The sequence below is a fragment of the Toxorhynchites rutilus genome, chromosome 1 (genome assembly GCF_029784135.1).
Source record: "Toxorhynchites rutilus septentrionalis strain SRP chromosome 1, ASM2978413v1, whole genome shotgun sequence".
Taxonomy (NCBI): Eukaryota; Metazoa; Arthropoda; class Insecta; order Diptera; family Culicidae; genus Toxorhynchites; species Toxorhynchites rutilus.
The window spans coordinates 16,122,111-16,144,876 of NC_073744.1; the positions used below are offsets into that span (position 1 = coordinate 16,122,111).

At 38.9% G+C, this 22,766-nt stretch overlaps 1 protein-coding gene and 3 non-coding genes across 7 annotated transcripts in view; 2 read left to right on the forward strand and 2 right to left on the reverse strand.

The window, feature by feature from the left end:
- Positions 1-22,766, forward strand: part of LOC129775128 (polypyrimidine tract-binding protein 2) — a 658,886-nt gene that overhangs the window by 33,484 nt on the left and 602,636 nt on the right. The gene's annotated exons all lie outside the window — the stretch shown is intronic.
- Trnaq-cug (transfer RNA glutamine (anticodon CUG)) lies at positions 11,405-11,476 on the forward strand. The gene has a single exon. It is a non-coding gene; the product is annotated as a tRNA-Gln (tRNA).
- Trnaq-cug (transfer RNA glutamine (anticodon CUG)) lies at positions 11,959-12,030 on the reverse strand. Its single transcript has one exon. It is a non-coding gene; the product is annotated as a tRNA-Gln (tRNA).
- On the reverse strand, positions 12,561-12,632 carry Trnaq-cug (transfer RNA glutamine (anticodon CUG)). Its single transcript has one exon. It is a non-coding gene; the product is annotated as a tRNA-Gln (tRNA).

The window sequence follows — 22,766 nt, forward strand, 5'->3', positions numbered from 1 at the left end:
GGATTCTAAATGAATCAAGCTTCAATCAACAGTACGAAGGGAAACATCATGAGAAAGGCTGGCTTCGTCTTCTGATTGGAGTTGTTCATTAACTTTACTAAAACAGCAACACAATAATGTATTATAGACTACGTTTGTGAGTACTTTATTATGCTTCGATATAACGTACAATTCGATACAACGTACAATTTTGAAAGTGAAATGTACGTTATATCGAAGTTTACCTGTATTTGCTTTGTAACTAAAAAGACGGGTGGGTAATGTCGGGGACATAACCGGAGTGACGTAGGACTATACAAAGGGGATAGCTTTTGTTAAATATATATTTTAAATATATTGTTTTATTTTCTTCTCCTACGTGAATACCTACCTATCTACCTGAAAAATGGATTAGTTTACTGTTTACTCTTTATGAATATGTTGATGGTTCTGAAAAGAACCTTTGGTGTTGTGTTTTTGTTATCACTCGATATTCCCATCTTGTTCGGTTAAACCTTCCTGTTTAGCTATTGCGTTTGCCACTCGCCACAGCTTTCACAGTTGGAAAATTTCTTCCCATCCAGCTTGTGACATGTTGTTCAGTAAATAACATTTAATGCGACGTGCCGGAGAAACACTTTGCCACTCACTGAAACTAATTGTTGCCTTGATGAGCGCCGAACCGAAGCTGCTCTGTTCTTGATGCGGGTTTTCTGATTGTCGTGAGCAGCTTTGCAAGCCAACTCGAGCACTCCGACGGCCGAAACTCTATAATCGCTGTTAGGTATACTGGTGCTCCGGCACCAATCCGTTCGGCCTAGTTACCCTTGCGGAGCAATCAGTGAATGCGACCAACAGAGAACTGGAGACCTGCACGGTTCGAGTGAGACTTTGCCTTTCCCTTAACTTGTCCTCCTTTGTTACGTCCACGATGCCGATGCCGTACAACCACACGGGTTTACGGTTTGAAAGAAAATAAGATATTTTTTTGGGGTCCGCGTGTTTTATACTCTAGCGGTACACACTCACAGGATAGAGACAAATCGGCAGACTCGGCCAGAGGGGCGAGTCCAAGGAGACGAACGAATGAGCGTTAAAAGGGAGCGATGGCAAAAAAATACATTCATTACGATTTGTTCGCTCGTTGGATTCACATGCAGGCTAAAAAGGGTCCTTTTCAGGATCACAAAATTATCTTCAATCTAAAGAGTTTATTGTTTTGTTATCACTCGATATCCCCATCTTGTTCGGCTAAACCTTTCTGTTTAGCGATTGTATTTGCCACTCGCCACAGCTTTCACAGTTGGAAAATTTCTTCCCATCCAGCTTGTGACATATTTTACAGTAAATTACATTCAATGGCACGTCGCATTACCACCACTCAGTATCGGATTGGAGGTAATTTTAACCTGTAATTGAACATTTGTGATGACAGTGGTACAGTGTTGACTTTCAATGTGGGGTCATAATTTGGACCCCGAACTCTATGTTTACAAAAATGTCCAACTAAATATGTCGCATTACAGGTCCGTCCAATTAGCTAAATGTCGAGATAAGTGTAAATTACTGTACTTTCAATCTAGAAGCAATTTAAGAATTGGTGAAAATCAATAAGCTCAGAACAACTGCCAAATTCACATACTCATCATATCCTGGCAAACAAATCATGAAAAAATCAATTTGTGTTTTATTATTATTTTGGATATTGTTTTAGAAAGTATTAAACTGTATTTCCTAAACTCTTTTTTGGAAGGTTTAATGGCCCTGAAAAGCGCCTTGTTTTATGGAATGGTTCCAATTTAGAAAACTTAGCACTCGTGGTTTTCAAAAAAACCATTTCGAACGCCTTCGATGCCGCCTTGTTCTGGATTTGCCACCAAAGCAGTTTGTATAAAGAACAAACTTTTTTCTTCTGCTACCTGATGCCGTTTTGCGATTGCGTTTGCCACTCGCCACTCGCTGCAACTACCTGTTGTCTTGATGTCCACCGAACCGAATGTGTTCTGTTCCGAATGCGGGGTTTCTTATCGTCGCGAGCAGCTTTGCCAGCTAACTCGATAACTTCGGCGGCCGAAACTATATAACGCCGGCTAGGTGGACTGGTGCACTGGTACTAACGCGCTCGGCCTAGCTACCCTTGCGGGGAACTCCAGATCAACACGGTTCGAGCGGGATTTTGCCTTTCCCTTCACGTTTCCTCCTTTACCATGTCCAGACATGGCTGCTTGGGTTGGTTTGTTGATGTGTTGTGATGCGAATCGATGTGGTGTACGGTTTGGATGAGAATGATCGTTACGGAAGGAAGGTCTTGAAATATAGAGACTTTTGCACTTCATTCGTCTCTAGCTTTGAGAAAGGCCCTTTGAAAACTCTACGCTACTCTACTCCAGCGCTACCACCTCCGGCCTCTTGCCTTGAGAAAGGCAGTCGATCCTTCGCCGTTCAGCTCGTCCAGTCGGTGTCCACACAAAGAATGATCGTTACGGCAGCGGAGCGGGGATTTTTAAGCTGACTGGCTGGCTCGAGAGTTACGCATGTGTGAGACTGCGACCAATGTTTCGTTCATTTTTTTCTTTTTCCTTCCCAATCGTGCTTCATTCTATTTCGCTGCTGCTCTGGTTGCCCGTTTTGGTCGGTACGATTTGAGGAGCACAAAATGGACCAATCAAAAATGGGCACATAGTGCATTTTGACAATGCTTGATATTTCACAATTATTCAATTATTTATCTCAAGAAAAATGAAATGTTATTCGTTATGATAGATGCGTAGATATATTTCCTATCAATTGATGCAAAAACCTTTGCGATCTATTGAGAAATGCTCGAGTTATAAGCGTTCCAAATCTTGCATTTTTTCCTACTTGTTTAGTGCCTAGATTTCCATTTCACCCCCTATATCTTCCGGTTAGACGTAGTCCTACGTCAAAAGTATGAACAGCTGCCTTGTACCGGGATCATCCCGGAATCGTCAGAGAAGTGTGAAAAACCTGACAGCTACAAGCAGAACTATAAAAGAAAGCTTATCATTGAACATATCGGAACGAACAGTGCGATTGAGACTGCAACAGAAGGATTGAGGAACAAGTTTGCGTCTCGGCGACCGTTAATCCGTCAGGTCAACCAGATCAAACGTTTGGAGTTCGCCAATAAATACATCCACAAACCAATTTCGTTCTGGAAAAAATGCTGCGGTCAGACGAAAGCAAATTCGAGCTTTTCGGAACGAAACAACACCCGAGGGCATGGATTAAGCGAGGAGAGGAGCCGCCTGATATGAACCTTTAGAAGACAGTGAAACACGGTGGTGGCAACATCATGGTCTGGGGGTGTTTTGCTTGGGCCGGTGTTGGAAACCTGGTTCAGATCGATGGTATAACGAATGCTGCAAGTACATCGATATCCTTATGTACAATTAGAAGAGATCTGCACGCAAGATCGGTTTGGATTGGATCTTTCAGCAATACAACGATCCAAAGCATACACAAAACGATGTCCTACTTTCTTGAATCTCGTGTGAAGTTGATGGATTGGCCACCGCAATCACCCGACCTGACTCCGATTGAAAATTTGTGGTCAATTATTGATCAAAAAATGGATAAAAGCAAGGTGACAAAGAAAACTCTGCTGTTTGAAGAACTTGAACATGGAATTTGGAGAATCGATTTTTTTTTCGATGTCAAATGACTTAAAAATGCATAGAACGTCTCGAAAACAAATTTTGGGCGAAAATCGACCTTCTGGGACTTGACCTGAGTGGCAGTCAGAGATTGCCAACCTTCGATTTTTTCCTGGATATTGCCAGTTTTTTTTAAAGCATGCCAACAAAACAGCAAAAGGCAAAGAAAAACTCCACCTTTGCAAATTTTCACAGTTTTATCCAGCTTTTTTATTTTTCGTCATTTTCAAGTGTTTTACTTCCTCAAATTATATTTTCTTGTGTCCAGACTTCTTTACACTAGAATGTGTTTGCCACAGTATTACCCTGTGTGCATTATGTGCATGTTAACACATGCCTGAGAGAATCGAGCTGTTGTGTAAGGTAATTTACTCCTAAATCAGCTTTAATCCGTTACAAAACAGTAAGTTTGTTAAAATTCAAACTCTCTTAGAGTAGAAGTCTTTTCAAATGCTACAATCGTCAACCACGAGGCGAATTTCATTGGAAGGTGTTGTCAAACGTATATTGGAGCGTTATGAACCGCTCCGAATTTATTTTGGTTGTTCAAGTAGATAAGAACAACGTAACTAAGATCTATGACGGGTAACCGTAACAATTATTCATTTAACCTTCTTGTCTTATGTCTCGCTTAGCAGCGAAATAAGTTGAAATTTTCGTCTCTTCCTTTTCATCGAAAATGTTCTTATTCAGAGAGAAAGAGATGTGGGAAAATCTCTCTCTCTCTCTCTCAGAAGTTCAACGAGGATGCTTTTCGTCTCTAATTTAGTACTGGAAATATGGAGCGAAAAATCAAAGCTAACTTTGCCAACATTACTGATATGTTTCATATATTTCAAAATATATCACATAACTGATATATTTCAAAGCAAAAATTAATAAAATCTAACCGGGGAATTGTTGGAAAACAGGTTTGCTTGCGAGAAGCCTCTGCTTCTGACCGCGGGTCGGCGGCCGACTCGGATTGCTTCATATTGGCAGCTTGAGACCGCCTCGGTTACTTATTCTCGTTAGATAAGGATTTTGCACCCATTACATTAGCCTCAGCATTAATTTCATTACAAAAAATTATTTCATAATGAATATTAACCTCCGGTGGCATTAATACGTAAGTACCAATACTACATGCTGATACTGATACTGGGCATCCTTAATTTTACAGCTAATATTAACAAAACTGAGAAAAAAAGACTAAAAAGTAATACATCTGGCTTTTAATTTTTTGGGCACCCAGCCTAAGTCCCAAAAGGTCGACTTTCGGCCAAAAATTTGTTTCGTGTACTTCCTCCTTGGGAGATTTTCGAGGGTCAAAAAAAATCAAAACTTTGAGCGTTTTGAGGCACCCCTAGATCATGTCCGATTAAGCTGAAATTTTGCACAGGTCATTTTATTTTGGCCAATAAGCACCAGATCTCGAAGTTTTATACACTTCTAAGACATTTGGCATCGAAATTTTTTTTTGATTTTCCAAATTTCATGTGAATACAAATTATCACGTAGTTGGCAGCCGTTCAAGAACCATGCGTTTTGACGTAGGATTATTTTTTCAGGAACATATAGATAGTACAAATGAAAAAAAAGGATATCGAACACGTCCACGAAAATAGTTCAATTTTGAACGCTTGTTGCTTAGACATTTAACGATGGATCCTCGAGTTTTCCATCGATTTGGACATTCCCTAACAATAAACATTATAATAGAATGATAGAATTCCAATGGTTAAAATAGCGTTGAAATTCTAAAAGCTTCTAATTTCCCAAATATATTGATTGAACAAATGAGATTTACTTAATTCAGGAAATATTGAAACTTTCAAGCAACTAAAAATACTGAATTCGTTCGCAAAAAGATAACTCTCACTGGAATTCATTGTTAAATGTAACTTAGAGTGGTTCAACTACGACCAAAGCCAAACAGTGAAACAGACAAACTGAAGCATCCCAATTCACTCAGCCTAATTCGGAAATCAGAACACTTTATCTTACTCTCTTGAGTGATGAATGCTAGGAATAATATTGGGTGTACAAATAAGTCCCAATCGTTTGAATCAATAAGTTTGCCATTTGAAACATACCCATCGGACAACACTGAACACAACTTTACTATTAAGATAAGGGTTGAGGCTTAAATTATCAGTGCGTATTTAATCCTCGAAGTCAAAACAGCATTTTTCCCACTACTCCAAAAATGGACAATTTCGTTCCAACAAAGCCGTTTTTGCTGGGAATTCTTTTGCATTACTGCAAACAAAAGAAGACAGCAGCTGAGACACATCGGATTCTTGTGGAAAGTTACGCTGAGCATGTTCTGTCGGAACCAACATGTGTGGAGTGGTGGTAATTTTGACCTCGAAGATGAGAAGCGCCCCGGTGCACCAAAAAAAAGTTCGAAGATAAGAAATCGAGAAGTTACTTGATGAAGATCCATGCCAGACACAGGAAGAACTTGCAGAAATGTGTAACACAACAAACAATTTGACATTGTTTGAAGCAACTCGGAATGATTCAAAAACAAGGCAATTGGGTTCCCACATGAGTTGAAGCCGAGATACATTGAAAGGCGCTTTTTACCTTACTCAAACCAAATGAACTATCACAGGAGCGCGTTACCGACAACATTTGATGCGTTTAGGTCGAGTCCTGAGGGACAAGAGGTCGCAATACGCCGATAGACACGACAAGGTAATTCTGCAACATGACAACGCTCGGCCCCATCTGCAATTGGTGTCAAAACTACCTGGAGAACATCGAATGGGAAATCTCACCCCGCCCGCCGTATTCACCAGACATCGCTTCCTCCGATTACACTATTTGTTTCACATGGCCTGGATGAGCAGCGATTTTTCTCCCATAATGATACCAAAAAATGGGTCGATGACTGGATTGCCTCAAAAGACCAGTCCTTCTTTCAGCGTGGAATCCGTATGGAAAGATGGGAGAAGTTGTGGCTAGCGATGGACAGTACTTCGAATATTCTGTGACTTCTTTTTTTATAATAAAACGTTGAACTTTAAAAAAACGTTGGAAACTTATTTGTACTCCCAATACATCAAATCATCTTTGGACTTATAAATCTGATACAAATACAGATTTTTTGAAAAAAAAAACTTAGATGAAATTTTTTTTCAGACCAAAAACACAGATTTTATTATGGAACCGCTGGTTAGGACAACATATTACGGAGCGCAAAAAAAAGGCGGGTACAGAAGGCTTGCATAAATCATCTTCAATTTCTCCTGTTTTATACTAAAGAGGCTATAAACTTGAAAGTTTTATTCTATAGAGCCTTTAAACTTGAAAGTTCATTCGTCTCTAGTATCTGAAATGACAATTTTCCCAGGCTTCTCTGTTTAGAAGTCGTATTTGGGAAACATATTTCGGTCTGCACAAAGACAAGCGAATACAAAAATCCTCGTAGCTTACATATATTTGCAAAGCGGATTCCCCGAGGTACCTTTGTTTTGAAATCCATCCTAGGGAAACACATTTCGGTGGGAAGTCCGTGTTGGGGATACACATTTCGGTGTGAACAAAAACGCCCTCGACTTGCATGTATTTTCGAAGCGGATTCCCCAGTCACCTTGGTTTTGAAGAATACCTCCGAATTGAATGTTTGGGCAAAGCGGATTCCCCCAGGGACATTGATTTTGAAGTCTGTGTTGGGGAAACCGTGAATCGGGCCAATCAAAACGTGGCAGTTGGAGCATTTAGATAACGCTTTACATTTCACAGTTGTTCAATTGTTTATCTCTTCAAAAATAACATTTTATTGATTATGATAGATGCGTAGAAATATTTCCTATCAATTGATGCAAACAACTTTCAAATCTATTAAGAATTGTTCGAGTTATGAGCATTCGAAATCTTTCATTTTTTCCTGCGAGTTCTGTGTTTAGGTTTTTATTTCACCCAACATAGATGTAGTCCCACGCCAAAAGCCGAACCGCATTCAAGTACTACGTGCACGGGTAATCCGTTCAACCAGAGTTCAACTTGACATTTGCTCTATCAGCAGTCCGGAGTCTCTACTGCTTCCGTGCGTCCGGTTCATCCTAAAACAAACGTGTACCGCAACGGATCTCCCCAGGTTTTTGATAAGGATAATAATGAGCGTAACAATAGAGGGCAACTAGTGAAAATGAGTACATCATCTCGTTTTCCGCCCTTACCCGTCACTCGTCAGCGCTTCTTCCCCTTTCATCAACGCGGGGGCTGGTAGCTTTTAGTTGACTCGGCATTCGCCTCACTAAAATCCGCTCCTGAAGAGATAGCCATCCGTCGTCGGTCGCTACGGTTGCTTGATGAGAACCTGGGCTTCATGTGGCGAACATGTTTCATCATTTGGCAATTTTCCAAATGGTGATGATGATTCGGTGACACACGCACACACGCATGCCCTCCCATTGCGCATCAACTAACCGTCGTATGGTGTGCTTGTATTTCGGGGAGGTCATTAGGCGTATTGCAGGTGGGAACCTATTTTCGTCGGCTCCCTAACAGATTGTAAAATTTTACGAGAATGTCAATGAAAACCCCCGCCACCCACCGCAGCGGGGAACGTGCGAATACTGGGAAGGGTTTTTATTGTTGGCTGGGTTATTTCTAACAAGAGTTACTTCGTCTCTGAAATAATCTGTCGTAATGGTAATTTTATTGTCCCACTCTAGGAACGAAATTGCTGCCATGTTTGTCTGGGTTTTCAAAGGCTTTCAAAGGCAATTTAGACATTTGGCATCATTAACACGTGATTTTCACATGCAAATGTATGGCTGTAAACAAACCGAAGATACGGTAGAGCTCGAGCAAGAAACCCCAATTCATTTAAACATCGAAACACAGAAATGAAAGTCAACTCCTGCAAACGGGTGGAAGGGTCATTCGTCAACGGAACACATGTCCACACTCAATTCAGTTGGGAACGTGCGTCCAACAGTTCCAATTAGTGCAAATCGGTGGCCGGCTTGGAATGGATGGTGCATTCGGTAAATTCCAATAAAACCGAACGCGCTCGCCATTGCGGCTCAAACAGATTGGAAATTAATTTATCCATCCACACACACACACAATCACTCGCCGCCTTTCAACCCGAAACCAGATCCCGAAAACCTCTGACTCTGTATTTGTGGTCGCACAACTGTTTACATCGATTATGGCCTGCAGCCACGGCGCTGGCAGGTTTGGGACCGTGATTGTTGCGTCCATCACACAATGCTGATTTTGCTGTCCTCATGTGCGGAACATATGTAAAGCTCCGAAATTAAATTATAGCCCCCCTCTTATGCACGAGCCGTGCGTTGTCCTGAATTGATTTTGGGGCATACTTTTGACTGAACATACAAGTCCAATGTTTACACGAACGAACAGCTTACAGAGATCGAGAGTTGCTTCGTTTGAAAATTCGATTGATGACAGGTGACGGAAGTCATTACGAACAGAATAGAATATGAGCTGGGAATGGCTTCCGGAAAAGCCATCAGTCTGTGATGTTCGAAAAATGAAGTATGAAGCCTTCTTACAATGACACTAACGTTCCTAGAAAAACTGCCGTTTCAAATTGATATTTCTATGTCTAATAACACTCCTTGATTGTATTTTGAGTGGCAAGTGCGAGAATACGCAAATCGGAAGAAATTGTCTGAACGGGAAATTCCACCATCCATCCTATGCACTAATTGATCTCCGAAATTTCCGGCGTGATATGTGTGGTGTCTTCGAAATCAGGATTTTCCCAGTCAAAGTTTATCCTTATTTATCGAATTTTAAAATGGCACGCTGATGATCCGAGCGGTTCCATGGTGTAACTTTGGACTCTGAATCCAACGATCCGAGTTCAAATCTCGGTGGAACCTATTTGTGGCTTTTTTGTAGTCCCATGATCTAACTGTTAGATTCTAACAAATATTAATAAAACTACTGTTATCTACTGTTATAAAAAATGAGTACTATTAAGGTGCAATGAATAAAATTATCAAATCTGAACATTGCAAAATCATAATCTAAATTTTAATGATTGGCGGAAACAGTATTTATTAATGTAGGGCTACCTTTAACAGGAAGACGCTATAGAGTGTGAAATCTAAAAAGTGAGTATGCAATGAAAACTGAAAGATTTATGAACCCTTCTATCCCCATAATTTCCTGAGAGTTCGCAAAGAAATTGGCAACAATCGATTGTGAATATTCCTACGCATCCCTAAACAAATAAGAATATAAATTGAAATTATATATATTTTCAAAAAATAACTGTTGAACAATTGGAATATGTCAAACATTATCTAACTGAAAATCCTACGTTCTGATTGGCACAAGCAATCTGTGCTCTCTCGGTTGTGTGGTCAAAAGAAGAAGAACTTTAGCGGTAGTTATGCAACATGTCACGTTGTATCGAGCGAGAGGAGTAAATTATTCTGCTTCATGGCTTAGAATTTTAGTTTCACTCCAGACAGCGATCAGCCAACATCTTGTCACGAGAAAATTACAACAAAATCACCCATCATGGTCAGAACTAGTTCATCTCTTCCTAATATGATCTGAAGTAAAAAAAACAGGCTAATTGAATGCAATAACTTCGTAGTCCTACGTTAATACGGAAATATATTTTCTCATCATGTGCGCTCCTTTAGTTTCAAGTTTCATTCTTCATATTGGAGTGAAGTTTTCAATTCGTTTTTTCAAACCAAACCAATCTTATATGCAATTTAAAGTTTCTTTGTTTCACTGATACAAATGAAGACAAGACGTTGGGGTGAAAATAGTTGTGCAGTAAACCAGTATAGGTAATCACTTTCCGAGGCCGGTGGTGTAGTGGTAAACGTGATTGCTATGTATGCCTCTTTTAATTATTTTTATAATGTAAGGGTGGCAAATCAGGTCACATTTTCATGAAATAGTTTCAACGTTAATAACTACTTTTGTTACGAACGGACTTTGATGGTCGGGTATTCTCTACGATTTTTTTGATATGCCATACATTACAAAGCCATAGTCTGTAAATGACTGTAACATGTAAACAGACACTGTGGAGAGGGTCAATTTGCAATTTCAACATCGCCCGATGGCAATTCGTTGGCACGCCCGGCGCGTAAAAGCAGATCACTTATATATTTTTCTATCACACGGTTTTGCGCTTTCCAGTGAGTAATCAATCTCTAATCGCTGTGCGATTTTGTTCGCATTTGCAAATACAAGGTGGTACTCGATCGATCGATGAAGTATCGGAATTCATGCCGTCTTGTGGAGAGCGCTTTGGTTGTTTTTTTTTTCATCACAAGCACACTTTGTTGTTTGTGTAACTAACATTAGATTTAAATGGCTACCATTAAGCGATGTAGAGTGCATCGGCAGCTTGTGTAGGGGAAGGTAGTCTAATCCGACCGGTGGTTCTGATCCGACCACCTGTGGGATCTCGGGAATGGCGCTAGATACCAAATTGTCAGTAGTGTCAAATGAAAGGTGTCACAACGCTGACAATTTGGTTGTATGGTGACCTTTTCTCGGTACTCTTCATTCCAGCGTTTTGGCGCCACTTTGTGCTCTCGGAGGCTCAAAAAAGTAAAATATTTTTTCATGATCTTGAGTTCATATCGCACGAAGGCTGTACTATTGGGATGCCGCTTTCATACACGCCACTTCCACTCGCAACACATCCGTGGACTGTTCACTTCAGTGTGACACGACGCATGCGGAATTTGCCTTTATTTATCAATTGGGATAAAAAGTACGTCCTGATGGATCACTTTACTTCAAGTGGTTCCATGGTGTAATGGTTAGCACTTTGGACTCTGAATCCAACGATCCGAGTTCAAATCTCGGTGGAACCTAAAAGTAAATGATATTTTTTTATTTATCATGTTTAATATCTTCAATAACCTTTGAGAACTCAAGAAAATCCCGTATAATTGGTTCTTAGCTTTTCAAAAAACTTACGCTTCAGTATGTTTGACAACATTCTTGGATTCGCAATCCCTTTTAAAAAAATTACATAATTTTCTTGTTTTAAAAATGAAGTTAAATACTTTTCATCGGTTTCCATAATGACGGTAACAATTCCAGTAGCTAAATTTTGTAGTATTGAAAAATTCCAGCGAGTGTTATGAACAGCTCTTATTTCGAAAGTCATAGATAAAAAACTTAGGTAGGTGCTACATTTAGTGATCCCGATCTTTTTTATTTCTCAATATGGATATTATAAAACGACATTTGTAAATAGTGGTTATTTCTGTTAAATATTGAAAATTCCTCGCTCACTCGTTGAGGCTCGTGGACATTTTAGATTATTCAAGTCAAAAAGAACTACACAGTCAGGTTCCACCGAGATTTGAACTCGGATCGTTGGATTCAGAGTCCAAAGTGCTAACCATTACACCATGGAACCACTTGGCCAATATTTCCATTGTGGCGGAATGTTTAAAACACAATGTAACGTAATTTGAGTACTATAATTTATTCGCGGTTTTTAGTAACAAAAATTAATGATAAAGTTTGGAATCATTTCCTGTCCTGGGAAAATTTCAACGCAATTCGAGTAATCCTGACATGGTTGTTCGTTTTAATTCACTTACTGCGATTTTCATTCAGTCGGATTTTAATTGAATTTCAAAACGGCAGGTAGCTAGGTTTTTTGACAATAGCAAAACGAGATTCTTTTCAGAAAAAAAAATATCACTAAGGGCAAGCTGTGGAGAATATGGCTCTCAAATACAAACGAATGTGGAAGCAACTTATGACCATATAGTTCGAACACCGTTTTTAAAGTATTTTGTATATGTATCGCCATTCACACAAAATCGAAATAATACTCATGGAGGCAGCATACCTATGAGATAACATATATTTGGTACATATAAAATGACATATGTTTCACTAAAATTCCTAGTATCGAGAGACTTTAAAAAATCCGGTTTTAGGTTCCACCGAGATTTGAACTCGGATCGTTGGATTCAGAGTCCAAAGTGCTAACCATTACACCATGGAACCTTCCGATGTTCAAGTGCACTGCTTAATTGTAAAAATACTGTATTTTAGGCATACATTTAACGTGGATTCCGTAGGTTTTAACCCTTTCAATACGGTAGTGTTATCCGCCGAAGTGCGCTGTACGGACCACTGCGCCGAAAAGTATCGCGCTGGTGTGATCGATGTGCAGTAAGACTGTGATGTCGTCTAAAGACGAAGCTCGTATACACAGCTCATCGCGCGGATGTCGACCCTCGTAACGAAAGGGTTAAGAATGTGTATGAAATAAACAAAGTACGCTTCAACAGCAATAAATATGAACGAATTACACAAAAAAAAGTTTTTTTACGTAGGACTACATCTTTCAAGTAAGGCTACCATAAAATCAGTTTTCATGAAATAACGTTATCAACAAATTCTACTGCGAATGGAATTTGATAATTTGCATAATAATCGGGATTTAGGGGTGCCGCAAAACACTCAAAGTTTCGATTTTTTGGCCACTCAGTCCCAGAAGGTCGATTTTCGGCCAAAATCGACCGATTTTTTTTTAGACGGCACCAGATCTCCACGTTTCATTTATTTTAAGTCATTTGGCATCGAAAATGTTTTTTCCGATTTTCTAAATTTCATGTCCCCACCTCCCCCTTAAAAGATTTTCGAGGATCAAAAAATCAAAACTTTGGGCGTTTTGAGGCACCCCTAAATCATGGCCGATTGACAGATCATTTGTTTGGGCCAATAACAAAATGTACATGGTCGGTTCTTGAAAATTGACATGACCATTTTTGCTGTTATCCTGGGCTGCTATATATTATTGATATGTTATTTTTTACAATCCCCTTATCCGTGAATGGTTCGAATTTACGAAAATTGAAAACCTTCCCATTTTCTCATATATTTGTTCTGTGCATTCCAGTGTTCACCAATCCGTGTTGTCAATAACAGACAAACATAATGCTATATACCTCTGCGAATTAGGCGCGTGTTAATCGTGGATCGACTTGGAATACAAATGTGCAGTGTTCGTTCTACGAACAATGTGGAGAGGAAATATTACAACTTAAGCTCCGCCCGTTATAAATTTTTTGAGTTCTTAATGGTGACATCACACACAGCGGTTTCACTTCTACTGAATTGTTCTTTCGAAAATGCAGCGTTTATTCTACGGGCACTGAGAAGTGATGCAATATTGCAATTCAAGCTCCCCCGTTTCCAAATTATTGGGTATAAATGAAACCATGTAATACTAAAGTAATGTTTAATCTTCAGGACCATCAAAACTTTTTTGCTAAAGAATCATTTCTAAAATTTTGATATATTTTAAAATAATATCTGAAAAACGAGGGAAATGATCCCCCTATATTTAGTTTTCAAAAAGGCTTAAAAATATGAATGAAATCCCATACACTGGATTCTTTTTTTACGTGACTTTTTAGGTATTTTTTACACGATTATTCATACGATATTGCACGATATGGCAATGAATGGATTTTTTACGCGATTTGTCTTTTGTGCGGACGCATCAATCGTGTGAAAAAGAATCCAGTGTGTTAAGAAAATATATAGGCAATGGAAAAATACAACTTCCAACATATCTTCTGGAAATCCAGAACATCTCCGGTGTTCGCCAGCTATCCCAACATTGGAAACAGACCAATTAAACTGGATACAAAATATCCGTGTAGAATGCAACCAATTGCATCTAAATGAGTGCAGCTTTCAAAAAGCTATAATAAATTGAACATTGACAAAATTTTGCTCGTTTCATTTTTCTGTCTACCATCTATATACAGTAGGTGCCAATGAAAATGGTCGTACTTAAGGGAGAGTGGGGCAAAGCGGTCAAAGTTTGAGTTTTTTTTTTGAAAATCGAAAAATCACCCAAGGGAGAGGAGTGAAGGAAATCGGGGTTTTCGAAAAAAAATATGGCAAATTTCTTAAATTTGCATGAAACCTCGAGATCTAGTGTAATCTCGAAAAATTTTTGGGTCGATTTTTTCCCATACATTCATTGGCACCTTGATATACAGCCATTCCACGCCAAACCGGCAGAATGGTTCTTAGATTTTCGTAAAAATTGGCAGTTTTGTTCCATATCGCAAAATATTAGACCCGTATTTCTTTATTTACTTTTTTATTAGGGTCCCTATCAAGCAAACCAATTGTCATGACAATTGTCATGCGAAAATGCGAAAACAGAATAGAAACTGAGAGAGGTTGGCGTCGACATCATGCCTCATACCGTATGTTTCTATTCTGTTTTCGCATTTACGCATGACAAATGGCTTGCTCCCTATTTCCATTTTAGAAATCATCGAAAAATCAACTTTTTCCCATTTTTTCCAATAACAACTTTTTTCAAAAATTCTGGCAATGAGGCAGTCTTCTTGAACAAAAATAATGCACTTGAGAAAAAATCGGATTTTGCTGTCGTAATTCTTTCGGTGGATTGGGGCGGTTCTGTACATGGTATACATGAAATCGGGGCATACATTTTTTTTGGTACCAAATGCCTTCAAATTGCATGAAACGTTGAGATTTACTGTCATCTCTAAAATTTTCGTTTGTCGGAAATTCACTTTTTCTCCCTCGGTTGTTTTTTTTTGTCTGGAAAGTAGAAGTCCCAGAGAGTCCAAGAGAGTCGAAATTAGGAAAATAGAAATTTTTTTCGATACCAAAGGCCTCAGAGCACTCAAAGTTATAATATTTTGACCAAGTCCCAGAAGGTCGTTTTCCGGTCAAAAATTTGTTTTCGAGATAACACCAGATCTTGACTTTTCATGCAATTTGAATACATTTGGCTTCGAAATATTTTTTTTGGAAACCCCGACTTCATGTACTCTTGGAAGATTTTCGGGGGTCAAAAAATCTAAACTTTAAGCGTTTTGATGCACCCGTAGAGCATGTCCAATTGAGCTGAAATTATGCACAGGTCATTTTTTTGGGCCAATGAACAAAATGTACATGATCGGTTTTTGACAATTTTCGCGGCCACTCTAATATATAAATCTTCTTCATAATAACCAATCTGTTTTAGGAAATCATTGGCATTATGGATTGAATAAATTAAAACATTGTGAAATACTCTGCCACTTAACAGCAACTCAGTACCCTAAGCCAGAACGTAATTCATCGACTATTCAAGACTTATCCCAGCTTTTCCCTGTCTTTTCCCAAAAGCGTCCCTTTCATCAAAAACTTTCACTCGAGCCACCGGATTATGTCCGCCGTAGCCTACACAGAGTACCGCGGCCAGTATTCAGTTCACACTTTCCTTTGATTGCGACAAATGCACGTTATGGGGGTGGTTCGCGTCCACTGCGCGAGATCTGCACCACGGTGCAGCAAATGTGTATTGATAAAAAATTCAAAAGATTGCCGGGACTTATATTTTGCCGGTGTCACAGAGCAAAGCGCGCCAACGCTTAGCCATCTGCCGGACACACCATCAGAGCAGAGTGGAATTGGGGCTTAATCTCTCCCTTCGCGAGGACATATAGCCTGATCGGGATCGGGAGCCTGGCCATGAGTGGACAAAAACCGCAAATTAACACCAATTATATCGATGGAATAATTTGTACGAGTCCTAGCTTAGCGCTGAAGCACACGCTCGATTGTGTTCTCCTTTCTCTGCTGCTGCCACGGGGCGAACAATCTCGGGAAATGGGAAAAGCCTATCACGATTGGAATGAATAACAATAAATCTTTATAAAATTAACCCACCTGGTTCCCAGTTTGTTACAGCCACTCTGGGAGGAGGAGGGCGACGGCAAACGCCGCTCTGTGCTCTGCCAGTGGACAAATTGGCTTCGGAAGCTCGAAGCGCGTAAAAAGTCTTCTGCCTACTTTTTGCTACATTCAAACGCATATAGAGGCAATCGAATTAGATTACCAATAATTATCCGCTGTCACGTGGGTCCGCGTAGCAAATGGCCATTTAGGCGGCGAGGGAAGATGGGATTCGGAGCGCCTGGGCGGTAATCGATATTGGTGGACTCCGTATTGTATTGTTTCTCCCCTCCCCGGAGGATGTTACGAACATCGGATATCAAATCGAACGCAGCTCAATACGCCCTGTGTACAATACGCCCTGGAGTACGCCTCGCAGAGCAACAGGTTCCTCCACTGGGCCACCGGATTCCTTTCATGCGATAAGCAACAAATAGTTACAAACAAACGAGTTATTTCCCACCCCTGCCGCGCCTCCCACCTCGTTCTGCAAATGAGGAGCAATAGATCTTTATCAAGCACTGTCGACCGAGAAATGATAACGAAAGGAGGGGATGCGGGTGGGGGGTTGGCTCATGTATTCCGGTTCAAGCCGTCGAAGCCGTCGTGCATCGTGGAGCATTAAAATTTATGGCCCCTCTGAAGGAAGGAAATGTATACCTACACCCGTAGAGAACGAGTAAGCGGAGGGAGTATACAGAATTATTGATGAGATCGCATAGAATTCCTGTGGCGGTGCCTTTTGACCCGGCTAACTGGGACCGAAATGGCCAACGAAGATGCGCGTGATTCGGACATGACGCGAAGGGAAGAAACGCGCAGTCCAACCACGGAGACATTGTGGCAAAAGATTAATGAGACCATAATTGATTCTCGTCGTGGGCGCACGTGTTTGTGCGATTACTTTCACTCGGTGTCCAATGGGAAAAATAATACTTTGGTGTTCCCATTTGTTGGTCGTTATATCCCATATTTCTGGCACTATTTAAAGAAACTCCGTACCACTTTCTCAGATAGACCAATTTTTGTTACGATCGAGCGATTAGAAAACTTTTGTTCACTGAATATCTTTATTATTCTCCGCCCCTCTTCCGTCAATAGAATACCTTCCGCCATTCCTTTAAATTCTACGTAAATCACTAATCTGACCAACTTCTTTCGTCGCACATCTAATATTTATCTTGTAAATTGAACATTCCCAAGTATTTTTTTCAAAAAACACAGATAAAGGCTTGGTGTTTATGCGAAAACTCGATTTTTATGCCCTGCGGCTGAACGTATGTTTCGGGAAAAAACGACGTTTGAATGTTTATATCCACCGATGCCGCCTTGTGTGTGTGTGATTGTGACGCACGTCCTCTCAATAAAAGTGACTTAAGTATACTATCACTACAGCAAATAAGTATTCCGATAAAAAGAACATTCCTAGTTGTTTTGTAAGTGTTTCATGTTTCTTCAAGTGCGGCTAAACGAATGTCTATCACTGTATGTTATACAATTATCACATGTAAAATTTTCTAGATTTTTTTTTCTTTCTACACCTAAACTAGCGGTGCCAGAAAACATTTCATTTTCGGCAGAAACCATGCCTTTCCGTGTCTCGAAGCGTCAAATGGGCAAATAAAATCATCTGTCCCCCAACGCTTTAAAATGTTTGTATGTATGAAAGCAGACATCTCTTTCTTTTTTCCTTTTTTCATCTTTTTTGGGACTGCACCCAAAAAAAGTTCAAACGACGTCAACGGGGATCGAACCAAGGCCGGCTGGCAGGCAGTTTTACACAACCACGCTATCCACATAACTAATTATGCTGTTCAGTAAATGCGTGATAATATTGCACTTGATTATAAAATGAAATTGGAAAGCGAGTATAAAGGAGAGTTATATCTATCTTGGTATGGGTCGTGTATGTGACAAAGTATGCGGGAAGCTTATTTATCTCTTGTTTCGCTCGCTCGTATTAATCTTATATTGCTGAACCATATGTATTATACAACTGCTTACCAGTATTTAAGAGTCATGACATTTTCTGTTATTTTTAGGCTCATTTCGGGATGACAAAACATGAGCTTAAAAATCTATTTGGGTATATGATTGCTGAAAATCGTAGCTGTTTTCGGTGAAAGATTTTTGAGTTGGCTTTGGGTTTATTATGGAGGTTTGATTCAATTGGCCTAAAAGCACAATTAAATACAGGTCGAACTCGATTATACACAGACTTCGATTATTTATGATTCTATTATATACAATTTTAGACTCGATTATATACAGTTGAAAATATTTTTTTTATATTTAAAATATTACTTGTCTCAAGCGAAAATGTAATATTTCAACGTTAATGTGAAAGTTAATTGTCTATTGTGATTCTAGTTGAAGGTTCACCAGGTATTGCTTAAAATGATATTGCAGCGAAACTAAAAAAATAGGTGTTGGGTGTCAAAAAACGGATTGTAGAGCGGTTAGAGAGCTTTAATTTGATTCGAAAATTCCGATGGATTTGCCGGTGGTATAAACACATTTCCAAAATATAAATGAATGAAAATTAACTTTCTTGTACCAAATATGTGTTCTATATGATAGAGTAACTCGATTTTTTGTTGGGCAAGTGATGAAAAATTGTGAGCGAAAGTGATGTTTTTATGTGCTAAGTCCCTCACATAAAATACATGTGAGAGGCTTAGAATGCAAGGGGTGTAAGGGACTTGATCGATTTCTCTTCATCAACTTTTTCTTTAGGTAATAACTCAGCTGCAAAATCGTTCCAATATGAGTTTGCTATACCATTCGATAGATGAGGTTCTGACCTTTCTTCAAGATTGTCAAATACAGCTGGGAATGAATTTGCAGCTGAGTTATGACCAAAAGAGAGAGTCGATGTAGAGAAATCGATCAAATCACTTACACCCCTTTCATTCTAAGCCCCTCATATTCAATACTAGAAAGTACATCTACGTTCACAGCTTTATTTCAGAAGTGTGCTTATTCCATCTGGAAATTATAAAGCTTCCTGAGGTGTTGGCAGTAGCAAAAACAATCCTTGAAGTGTGTTGTATATTTTGTATATGAGCCCCATTAGTATAGAACTTTTCGAGCACACACAAACGAACAGAACAATTTTTCATACATAGATTATTTTTTATTAATAAAACCATTTAAAAAAATAAATTATTTATTATTGATAAAAAAATAATTGCAAGGAAAGAAAAGATAAAGTAGGAAGCATGCACTGATATCTCTATACATTTAACATTTAACATTTAACAAAGGATTGAGGAGTAAAGGGTCGAAGGGTTTTTAAGTGATTTCGGAACGCTGTACCGTGTTGCCTTATATTCCAAACAGACTCAGATTCCGAACACTTCATTTTGAAATTAAATTTACTGAACATCAATGTTATAAATAATTGAATAATGAAAACCACGATATTCTTTAGGATAAACCTTTCTGTATAACAACATTTATACGTATCAAAATCACATTGATATTCAATAAATTCAGTTCCTAAAAGATACTTGGTTCCATAAATTTGAATATTTTACACCTGCATTCATTTTACCCGCAATTCTGTTTGAAGAACTATACAGACATTTATACTAACTATTCTCGATATGAAACAACATGTATAGAAAGTTATATCTCATGAAAAACCAACTACGCATACCATAAAATCTCAATCTCAATCCCTTGGAATCGTTTAATTTTGATAGTTTTGGGTTATGGGCATCTATGCATACTCCTTAACTATGAAAGTTCGATCAAAGGAAGTTTACATGAGATATTTTTAGAACATATAGATATAGAAAAGTTCAATGATATGAGAAAAAAATATGACCGTTTGATTGGGCCGCACTCTCAGACGGCTCAATTTGTTTATTGATAAATACGGAGAGTTTTGAAATTCTTAAAAATGTAACAGATTTTATTTAATTTTGAATGTATAGGTGATTGTATTTAAAAGATATATTTGTTCTTCCTGTCCACGTGGATTAAGTCTGTAGCCCATCGCCCCTCACCGTAGACAAGTGTGGACATTTTCTTACCCCCTACTGCCCCTAAAGTTGTCCACGTGGTATGTGGACAGTCCCTAATCTACCCTTTAAAATTACTTTTTATTATAAAATTCCTAGTACTTCTACCAAAACTCGTCATTATAATATCAGATTATTTTCAGATACAATTTTCGTTCAAGATTTAGCAAATAACATTTCATTTCGTTTCTCCGTTACATGGGATAAATGTTTGATACAGAAAAAATGATAGAATAACGACAGCCCTAAATCGGACAATTCCCTTCTTGAGTTTTTTTCTTATCAACACATTCGGCGATCCATTTTTATTTATATAGATAGAAGAAGAAGGAGTGAGATTTATCACTTTAAAATCCATTTCCACTTTCGAACAAAGATCAATTTCGTTAGCGCAAACATCAAATGGACTAACAACGCTGGTCACTATGAAATTGTAGAACACATGGGAATTGAATTTTCGCAGATTTTCCCCTTTTCTTCAGAGTTTTCCGAAAATTTTCAATTGTCTTGTTTGGTTGGAATATGTTTGATTGGAATATGTGTATTATTTTTATGGGACCACCCTCCATTCCAGAGGAGGGAGTGGTGTCATACCACCATAGAAACATTTCTCGTACCCAAAAACCCTAACATCCCAAATTTGGTTCCATTTGCTTGATTAGTTCTCGAGTTATAAAGAAGTTTGTGTTTCAAAACCTCACATGTCAAATTTGGTTCCTTTTGCGTGATTGTTTCTCGAGTAATGCGGGGATCCATATACCGAAATTGGTTCCATTTGTTTGATTAGTTCTTCAGTTATGCAGAAATTTATGCTTCATCTGTTATTTTAGCCCCCCTCCCCCTTAGGGAGAGAAGAGGAGTGTTGATTCACCATAGAGACCTCCACATGCCAAATTCGGCTCGATTTGCTTGATTTGTTCTCGAGTTATGCAGAAATTTGTGTTTCATTGGTATGGCAGCCTCCCCTTAGAGAGGGGGAGGAGTGTCGAGCCACTATAGAATCGTTTATCGATCCGTAAAACCTCTATATGCCCAGTTTCATTCCATTTTCTTGATTAGTTCTTGAGTTATGCAGGAATTTATTTATTAAATTGTGCGGAAATTTGTGTTTCATTTGTATGGCAGCCCCCCCTTAGAGAGGGTGGAGGAGTGTCTACTCATCATAGAAACGTTTATAGCCCCTCTAAACATCTATATGCCTAGTTTGGTTTCGTTTTCTTGATTAGTTCTCGAGTAATATAGAAATTTGTGTTTCATTTGAATAGCAGCCCCCCTTAGAAACATTTATTGCACCCCAAAACCTCCAAATGCCAAATTTGGTTCCGTTTGCTTGATAAATTCTCGAATAATACAGAAATTTGTGTTTCATTTGTATGGCAGGAGCGGATTGCACCTGCAGAGCAAACCTTGGCTGAAAATACAAGCGAACAGGACTGATACTTGCAAAACTTGATCAATATTATACGTCATCGGGAGAGAAATATCTCGGATGGATTAGGTAAAGACTCTTTCATGCCAGAGAAGAAATGGAAGAAAAAAGCTGGCTTTTTTTTCACAGCACGGATGCAATTTTTCTCTTGTTCAGAATTCGAAAGATTTCTTAAAATTGCCGTTCACGATTTTTTGGTTTCAAATATTGGTTGTGTTCCTAGCGATTTACAGTTGACAGTTATTGTGTCCCAATGAAACTTCGTGAAGAGCGGAGATTTTAGGAAGTAAAATAATAACACCGGAAAAGAAATTATTGTTTCGGATATTATACATTAATAACAAGCCTCATTCGTCAAAAATTAACCAAAAGCTTTGAAACGATACACGTCCTCCTTCTAGGAACAATCCGAGTGCCTAATTAATTATTTAGGGGAAATAAATTAATTTCTCAGTTGTGTAACAGAGCAAGCCTTCAGCGCGGGGCACAAATTCCACCTTCAATCCGCATGTATTTACTTTCGCTTGCAAAGCAACAAGTTCTCCGGTTTCCATTGTTATTTCATTTGTTCCTATTTTGATAAACTTTCAGCAGCCCTCTGGTTCTGGTAAATGGTCGGGAAAAAAAACTTTAGCACGTTCTATTTTTCCAACAGATCCTTTTTCTTGTTCTTTTTACTTTGCCTCCCGTTTTTTCAAATGTTTGATTCGAAGCTTCTCTGTTAAGCCGTCCCCCGCAGAATGTGTATTCGTTGGTGTATGCCATGTTTCGTACGAGAGCAACAGTAATTCCTTTCCCCTGCTGTTGTTATTATTTTTTTCCGGGCAACAAAATCCTTTTCATCATCGTAGAAGAGCAGGAAAACACCGAAAAGTTATTCTATCTCGGCAGTGTTGTTTTGATGCGGCGGGGAGATATATCAAATTTTGCGAAGCACATACATACACACTTGTGGCTTATTGTAAA